Source organism: Malus sylvestris, chromosome 16 (assembly GCF_916048215.2).
Source record: "Malus sylvestris chromosome 16, drMalSylv7.2, whole genome shotgun sequence".
NCBI lineage: Eukaryota > Viridiplantae > Streptophyta > Magnoliopsida > Rosales > Rosaceae > Malus > Malus sylvestris.
In genome coordinates, this window is record NC_062275.1 from 5,469,669 (window position 1) to 5,479,634 (window position 9,966).

The window sequence follows — 9,966 nt, forward strand, 5'->3', positions numbered from 1 at the left end:
ATATATTCATATAAGAATGGATAAGACAAAATGTGCGAAATGCTTGCTGCTTTGGCCTTGTGGAGTTTTAATATGGCATGCATGCGAAATATTCCTTCTAATCAACACCAAAACCTGTTGCAAAGAACCATCTTCAATATATATTCAAGGATCCTGTGCTGAAATTCCAAGAGCAAGGGTGCAGTGCAGGAACGTATTAAATTAACGGTCCCATGTAAAGGGTGGTTCTAATTATCAAGGCATAATTTTGTGGACCATGGCTGCAAGCCGGAATTATAAAGTTCATAAATAACTAATAGATTAAATCATCAACTGTATCTATGTTTTGTGAGTGCTAGATTTTTAGTAGCGTCGTAGTTAAATTTAATATAGAAGTCATTTTTTTGGGAGACTTTGGATGCGGTCCCTAGTTATGAACAGTCTTTGACTAAAACCTTATTGGTTTTCAATTTTTGATCCAAGTCCCTGAAATTAATTGATAATTTATTTCTATGTACGTTACTATATTTTTTAAATTAAAAATTAAAATTTATAGTTGTTTATAGTAATGAGATTTTAAATAAAAAACCATAATTTGTGGGATTAAAAATATTAAAATATAAATATACTATTGTGTGTGTGTGTGTAAACATGGGTACATTCATAAAAATAACCAAAAAATTATTGTATCAAAACATGGGTACATTCTTCAAAATGGGTACATTTAGCAAAAATAAAAATGGGTACAAATAAATAAATAAATATGGGTACAATACAAATAAAACTTTAAAAAATATGGGCACAAAAAGAAATTAATATATGGGTACAAATTAAAACTGAAAGGAAAATTGGTACAAATTAAAAAAGGGTTGCAAATTAAAAATGGGTACAAACTAAAAATAAAAATATATGATAAAAAATTTAGCCATAAATATAAATATACTAATTGTAACATTTTTAATATTAAATGAATAAATTTAGAAATAAAAAATATTTTATTATTGAAATAATTAATGATATTATTAATAAAAGGACCTTGATCAAAAATTGAAAAGTAATAAGGTTTTAATCAATAGAGTAGTAAAAATAAGGATGAAAACCTAATTACTCCCATTTTTTTAGTATTTGAACATCGTCACTTGGTATAATTAATTCAGTTCATGTTAACACATGTGGATTGGTTGTTAATTTCATACCCTAGATTATAGATCTCATTGTCTCAATGAAACAAGAGTGATTGGTCGGTTTTGTTGTGTCACCCTTTAATGTTGAGGTTTGTTAAAAAGAACCAATACATGTCTTAATTGGTTAAGAGCATTGACTCATATACTTGAGATTTGAGTTCGATTCTCCTTCCCTAATTTATATAACCACCCAAAAAAAATTGCTAAATCCAATTCCAATCAGCTCACTCCATGTACCGGGGGATGTGGCCCCATCGTTTAGATGTAAACCAATCATTAAATATAGTTTTATTCTTCCTATGTATGCCTTTGTATGGAGATTATTTATGGACCAAGAGACATGGAGATTTGATACATTTCACGTACAGCCCAACCCCCAAACCCCTTTTAGTATTTGCTCCTGTTGTACGTAAGGGATGGTCTTTTGGCTATGTGCCATCTGCATGAAAATACACAAATCAAAGCAAAGCAAAAGAAGAGTGTCGTAGTTCACCCAAAAAAGAAGAGTGTCGTATCCAAGCCTTCTCAGTATAAAGCAAAGTTGCTCTCTCTCTCCCCATGTCACGTTCCAAACCAGCTAAGCTAACCCTTCTTTCTTTCTCTCTCTCAAGGTTCGAGAAAGTGCATCGTAAACCCTCAAAATCCTATAAAGAAAACCAACCACCCCCAACACCATATGAAGTAAAAAACTGCCTCTCTAGCTAATTAAGAAACTTCTTAGCTTTTAAGCTCTTAACCCTCCTGCCTCCCTCTCTTCTCTTATTTATCTTCTTTCTATTAATTCACCAGTCATCACGCAAGGATGAATATTATCTTCTTCTTCTTCTTCTTCTAATTATTTCCCTTCATCCATGTCCTAGCTAGCCAGCTATAACGATCTTTCTTATAGCTAGTATAGCTAGTATATTTTGGAATAAAGGGAAAGAAAAAAAAATTATGGGTGGTGGTGTTTCTTGCCTTAAGTTGTTCTTGCAAACGCTTACGGTAGTAGGGTTTATCTGTTTCTTGTTGGTCGGAACACTAGAGACTCAAGGGGGTACAAGTATAGCAGCCTCAAAGCATGCTGATGCGGTTGGAAGAGAGAAGCTTGTTCATCCAGACTTGAATCTCAACTATATGGTGAGCAAAAGAAGAGTTCCCAAAGGACCAGATCCTATTCACAACAGGTGGGGATTTATATGGCTTCACTCTTGATCACTTTCTTCGTTGTGGTAATTGAGTTTGTAAGTTTTAGATTAGGAGTTGTAAATGGAAAATAGCATAATTAATTTGCCAAAACTAGTGAGTGAGTATACATATATATACGCTTCTCACATTTACAAGTCACATACCGCTCATGTAATAAAATGATCATGACAAGAAACGCACGCACCCCTGCTCTTTCTTTTATATGGTGTGATTCACATGCATTGATGCAATTATGATTATGTATCTCTTAAATACTTTAGCATATTTGTGTGTGTGTATTATATATATGCGTGTATGTTCATCAAGCAAACGTTCCTCTGTAATTATGATTATGTATCTGGGGATGCATGGCTTTTCCCTTCCCTTTAGGTTCCCAAATAGAACATGATATTATATCTTCTTGTTGATCTTTCTGGCAAAATATATAACAATAGAGATGCTAATAGAGAATTGGTTCTCTTTGTTTCCTTTCTGTTTTACATTTAGCTTATAATATTTGAGTATCTAATGCAACTGCATATATGAAGTACGCTCATGCATGCGGATATGCACCCAAAAATTAAAAGAAAACTAATATGCTCCTGATGCTTTAACTGTTACATTGATTTGTTGCAACAGTTAAAGCTCGATTAGGTACAGTTTTTAATCCCCATTCACTGACTCCAACAAAAGAAAAATAAAGCATGCTTCTTCACTTTATTCCATTCCTTAATGATGTTTGTTTAAAACTAATTAACCTTTAACCTTGTTCTATACATTTATGGTACCTTCAACCTTTACATTTGTGTCTTTTCTTTCCCCTTCTTTTTTTGCCTCCTTTATTAGGTATGATGCTTCATATCAACGGATAGTTACCTTTCATTTAGGCATCTGCGTTTAACTAATTACTTACTTTATTTGATTTCTTCTCACAGGAGAGCCGGGAGCTCAGGACGGCCCCCCGGTCAAGCTTAGCCACTAATTAAGTACTTCAGCAGGAGTAGTGCAGATGAAGACGATGCACGGGATGGATCGAGATGCATACGAATCGATGGAGATGCATATGCCCTTTAGGCTTATGTATGTATGTCTGTGTTTAAATATTCTTGGAAAAATATTGTGAAAACTCCTTGCTGTGTATGCATATGCAAATCTTTTTCATGACAGAAATAGCTCTGGGAGGTGTTCGGGGAGAGTATACGAAAGGAAATGAAGATTGCCACTCACACAAAAATACGTTCATCGATCAAAGATTACTGTTTTCTCCATAATTTTTTTAGTGAGTGATAGATATAGCAAATTTTTAGTCGATAAAGGAAATGTGTCTTTACATGTAAAAAAGCCGATGAGAATATATTTATATGTGGAACAGAACTTAAAGTACTCAAAAGATGTTGTAGCAGTCACCATGCATGCATGGGATGGTTTGGCCTGTACTTTTCAAGATTCTCAAGTATGTATATATATATATATATATATATAGGGAAGTGATTTTTACAGTTCTTTTTAATTTCTCATGCACATCTCTTTGTTTATAACTATTAGATTGGATAAATTAAACATAATCAACGATTAAGATTAAACATGAATGTGTAAAAACTAAAAAGTTAAAAGGGTGTATGTTTATCATTTTCCTATATATGCTAGTTTAACTATCAACAAGTAATTTAAAAATTAAATAAATATGCTTATGGCATGAGTTCCAAAACTAAAGTGAACATATCCTACCAATTAATAAAAGTGGAATATTGCATCTGAAAAATAAAGTTGCCTCTTGGATGTGTGTTAGTCATCTTTTTCCTTGATTCTTTAGCGAAATGCTTACTGTTTTGGCCTTTGGTCCATTCAAACTTAGTTTTGCGTAGGACAAAACTTACAAATCAAGGTTTTGCGCAAAAGTTTTTGTTTGTGTTTTTATGAATTATTTCTGTACGTATATCAGACTATAATTTCCTAAAATGAAGACGAAAGAGTCGAACTGTGTTCTTTTTTCAACAAAAAACACACAAAAAAAACAGTGTTCCCTTGAATATCATAACCGAAAAAATAAATAAAGAAACAAAATAAAAGAGGTTAAAAAAAAGGGAACTTTAACGAAAAGTTCCCGGTACTGTTCACTTTAACGAAAAACCACATTTTAACACTAAAAAGTCAATCTTGGTACTATTCACTTTACTCTTTATTTTATCCTTATTGTTAAAACTCAAAATTTTCAAGTCTTTTTCATTAGTTTTCCTTATAAAAAAATGAAGAACTATACGGTCTTCAATAGCTTCAAAGTGAAGCCTTTTTTATCCTCTCCTTTCTCTTTTGTGGGGTTTTATATTTTTTATTGGATTGAGAAGCGAAAAAACAAAGACCTAAGGGAGATATGGCCAAAGATAATACTAGGGAGATCAACTTTTTAGATTAAATTTTGTAAGCTAAATGATATGGTTGTTGATAATTGGATTATTATTAAGTGTTGATTAACGTACTTATTTCTTGTTTGTGACATATCATATGATTTACAAATTTAGTTTACCTAGCATTACTAAAAAAAAAAACTTGAAGGTTTTGCTCATTCAACTATGTGAGAGTGAGACAGAGATAAGTCTTAACGAGAATAATGAATTATCAAATTACAACATACAGTTTCAATAATACTCTATAAAGAAATAAGTTTTATGTAGCTATAATTTTTTTCTTTTTGAGAGATTAAAAAATTTACCTTCACATATTAACACTCACCCTTCCCAACACCACCTTTTACGAGTGCATCGAATCGTTAGCGCTTGATAAGGCAACCGTTGGGTTTTGTAAAAATCTGCTAGGGAGGGTGGACGAGCTTCAGGTGGCGCACTACAATCGGGGAAACTACATTTTCTTTAAGTTCAATACGAAAGAAACAAAATAATAGATTGTACTCCTTTATGTGGGACAACAAGACTTAGTTTAGTCAATTGCTTCAACACTGTCGAGTGATAAAAAAAAAATATAATATTATTACAAATAAAAATTTAAGATGAAATAAAATATTTCTCTAGAGATATATGTGACAATGATGCACTAGTTTTTAGAGATCATGTTATAATTTCATATTATAGCTATATAAAAATCGTTCAGAAGTCTACATTCTATGTGCTGAAACATGGACAATGATTCATTTTATTATAAATATCTAGTGGTGCTGAAGTTAGATATAATCAGCCTCTCTGCACGCACGTTTTTGCATCACGGACGCTATGCATCTCTAAAGGTGTATTGTGATAGTTTTTTTTTTCCATTGTAACTGTCAAGATATATTTTAAATGTATTGTGCAAAGAGAAACTTTTTTTTTACCATGCACGTCCTAAAAAGTTGTCATGTTTTTTCGTTTTCACTTTGCGTAAAGTAATGATTTAAATGTTATTCATGCAATTGTCAAACAACATGGATTTTAAATGCAAGTTCCTACCTAAAGTCCATGAACAATAGCAAGTAGCATCCACTTTCCAACACATATAAACATAATTAAAATTTACAAAAATATTAATAGGCCGAATTCCTGGATTAGAGGAACATAACAAAATAAAAAAGATAGAGTAAAACAAAAAGTTTAATTACCAAAAACGTAAAATAACCAAAAGAAAGAATGGAGCAAATTCCCCCACAAATTGCATACCAATTGATTGTTTACAAGAACCTTTTCTCTCTCTCTCTCTCTCTCTCTCTCTCTCTCTCTCTCTCTCTCTATCTAATTGAGGCAAAAACCAAAATGGAAAACCTAATAACAGTAAATACCAATCAAACATTCAAGAGAAAGGAGGAGAGACAAAGGAAGAATTCCCGACTCTAGGAGTGTGCTTGAAATGTTGTAAAGCCCTGGAATTGGTTTAGTTTAAAGTATAAGTTCGTATGAGTAGAAAAGCAAATGAGAAAGAATACACTTATGAATAAAATTATATATCTATAAACCTTTACCATCTTGACCACTATGGAAAATCTTCATTACAGCCGGAGTCATAGACAAAATACGACTCTTCAATACTTTTTTAACAATAATTAGGTGCTATGGTCATAAGAAAAATTAGAATGTTCGAAAGACAATATACTTGTAGGCTTGTAGCAATTAAAAGATTAAGCAATTAAGTGGAGAATTACCCCTTAGAACTGAAAAATTATTACAAAAAGTTTGAAAATTGCCCAGTTAGATACTGAAAAAGAGAGTGATAAGACGAAGGATTTCAATCAAACTAAATATTTGCAACATGCAAATGTAGTGGGGGTGAAACTTTTTGGAATCATACTCTTCCTCTTCATACTCTTCGTCATCCTCATCGTCCTCATATTCCTCATATTCATTGCATGACTAACCATATTCCTATGCAAAAAGAACAGCAAACAATTGTCAAGCTAATCTTTACCAAAAATAATAGAGTATCAAAATAAAAAATTTACATAACAAAACGTAGATAGATGAAGATTGGAAATTTGCTTATAGCTCTATCATATCTCGCAGTTCCCTTTCAAAATTAAAAAAAATATCACAAATAAATCCAAATTTCAAATCATACCCAAAAAGAGAAAAAGAAGGTGAGAGATTTGATGATACATGCAATTGTTTTTCTGGATACATGATTTTCCATGGCAATTTTGTTAATCTGTTTGGGAAAATTGACTGATGAATGCGGAAGAGCCTTTTGGAGTTGAAGAGAGAACAATTTTTTTTTTTTTGCAAGAGTGAACATAAACCGATGAAAAAGAAATGCAAGTTATCAATGAGATAACTGTTGTTCTTATTCATCTCTAAATATTGGTGGTATGTGGATAATTTGTGTTAATCCTCCCACCAAACTCATATCATGGAATCTTTGGAGGAGAAAATTGCCCACTACTGCAGCAGTTTGTGACGGTTATGCATAGGGTTGGGCACGTGCTGAGCCGGGCCAAGTAAAGAGGTTTAGAGTTTTAAAACCTGACCTAACCCGGCCTGTTTGAAACGGGCTGGTTCGGGGCGGGTCCACGGTTCTTATTACATTTTTTTTTTCGTCATCACAAAAAGGGAAGACGTTGTTGAAGTCGTCTTCCTCAGTCATCGAGCCTTTTTCCTCCGCGACAACCCAGATCCAGCTCAGACCATTCAAGCCATCTTCCTTAGTCGTCTGGGAGAGAATAGAAGACGACAAATCAGAACCATAAAAAAACCCAACCAACACAAAATCATAACCATAAAAAATAAAATAAAATAAAACCCAAAAAAGACGAGTTAATGAAAAAGGAGAAGATGAGTCAGGGAGAGGAATGGCGACCTGCTCCAAAAGAAACCCACATGCGCAACGGCGACGGACAAGTCAGCGACTATGGGAGTTTATCCTAGTCCTAGATCGTGGCGATGAGGTAGTGGTCGAGTCAAGAATGTCGCGGAATAGCCCGAGTCAGACCATATTAGGTGGTCAACGGCCGAGATTTGATGGTCCAGCAACTTCAGCAAGAGCTCAAGAGCAGTGTAGTTGTGAGATGATGGTTTGGGTGACTGCTGTTGAGAACTCGACGTAAGCTCTCAAGTGTGAACTCACACATTGCTAAATAAACGTGAAAACGAAGAAAATTGACCCAAATACAGACAGCAATTTACATATGCTGAACTCAAACACCACCACACGGTAAGAATTGCCCAGACGGAGTAGCGGCTGAGCTGCTTGAACGACCCTCCGAGGAAGATGAGCAGCGAGATGATCCGAGATGATCATAAATGCCAGACCCATCTTCCCCGCAAAGACAATCTTTTGCGGATCGGACTAACCCATCTGAACCGCCTGGCTCGAGAAATGTTACACAGTTCGGCACCAACCGATGATTCAGTCGGAGACTGATCGGAAAATGCAGCAATGGGGAGACCTCAACAGCTCTTGCTCCTCGATGCGGACGAAGCCGAGCTCGGAGTAGCCCTTCTGGACGGAGAGCAAGTGCTCTCTCTTCTCTTGGAAATTTTACTTGAAAGAACCCAATTTGGCTGCCATTTTTGTAGAGAGAGGGAAAGTGGAAAGTATGAACTCGTGTTTGTTAAACTTGGAGTTCTAGATACGATTTTATCGTTGGAACAGTGAAGTGAAAGAATGGAAAATGGGAGAATGCTGGAGAGTTGATTTATTTAAATGATTTGATGGTTCTAGAGACCTTCTTGAGGGCCTCCCAAATCTGGTCCAATTTGGTGGGCTACCTTGTATGTCAAGGGCCATGGCGTCGCTTTAATCCACAATATATCCCATGCTACAAATGGGCTGGGCCGGGGGCTTGTTCCTTCTTATTTTTGGACCCGTCCCGCCCCGCCTCGCGCCGTTTTGTGTTTCAAAATTTTGGACCCGCCCCGTACCCACCCCGAACCGCATGTACCCGCCCCAACCCGCGGGTCCATGACTCGTTTGCCCACCCCTAATTATGCATGTCCGTTCTCTTTTCTAATTTTTTTTAATTTTCTTTTTTTATATTTACTCTAACTTTTATTTTGAACAATACTGTAACTTTTTTAATTTCAGTGTTTTTTTTTATATTTGTTTTTTACACATGTGGTAAAGATGATTTTTTTTTTAGTTTGTGTTCTTAAATTGCCCACTACAACGTATCAGTTTGTGAGGGTTAAGCACGTTCATGTTTTTCTTTTTTTTTCTTTCAAGTTTTTTGTTATCATTCCAACATTATTTTAAATTTTCTTATGTTTAATTTTTACTGTAACTTTTAAATTTTAGGTTTTTGTATTTACATTCGTTTTTTACATATATAGTAAAAAAAAATTATTTGTGTTTTTCCATTAAAGTTTTCATATTTGTTTTTTTTTTTTATATTCTTTTTTTTACATATATAGTAAATTTTTTTTACCAATTTGTCCTAGTTTCTCAAAGTCTCAGTAATCCTAACATATCTTTAATTAAAAAAAAAAAAAAATATTTCTCACTGCCACATTCTCTATCACTTTCTTCCTTTCTCATTCTATTTCAAAAACAAAAATAAAAAATTTTCTCACACACTTTGTGTGTGCCCATATGCTAGTCTATATAGATAAAACTGGTGGGAGAATCATCGTAGCTGAGTCCATGTTCAAACTTCAAATACTAGTTGAACTTTATATATATAATTTTTTTTTACAACAAGACTAGTTGAACTTAACTCTAAGACCTCATGTGCTGGCGGACCCAATTTGGCGACTCTGTTTTCATTCCTGCGTGTGAAGTTTTCGAGTTAAAATCTCTTCCATTGTTAAAAAGAAAAATATCACTGTAACAATAACTAATCGGCATGAAACACAACTTTAAGACACTATCCATCTTCTTTTGGGTGATGTTGAATCCTAAACACTTAGTTTCTACTTTTTAAGGGATGTTTGAAATAAAATTGATAATTGTTGATTAGAAAGTATAAAAAAAAGCTAAATCCAAGTCATGGATGACTCCGAAGGGGGAGCAACCGATGCAATTGCAAGAGCGCCCCACCCCTCACACCAAATATACCACATGAATTTTCAAACTATATAAAACTTAATTTGAAAGCACACCAAGCTTCATGTCTTTTTGGATATGGTCAATGTTTGAAAAGTCTACATTCCAAAGGCTCAAAATTAAATGAATCTTCGGTGTGATTTCTTAGACCAAATAAACTCAAAACAAATGCCCCTTGCTG

At 34.1% G+C, this 9,966-nt stretch overlaps 1 long non-coding RNA gene across 1 annotated transcript; it reads left to right on the forward strand.

The window, feature by feature from the left end:
• The first annotated feature begins 1,565 nt into the window (after positions 1–1,565).
• Positions 1,566–3,853, forward strand: LOC126606392 (uncharacterized). Its single transcript, XR_007617200.1, has 2 exons — positions 1,566–2,329; positions 3,266–3,853. It is a non-coding gene; the product is annotated as an uncharacterized LOC126606392 (long non-coding RNA).
• Positions 3,854–9,966: the final 6,113 nt, after the last annotated feature.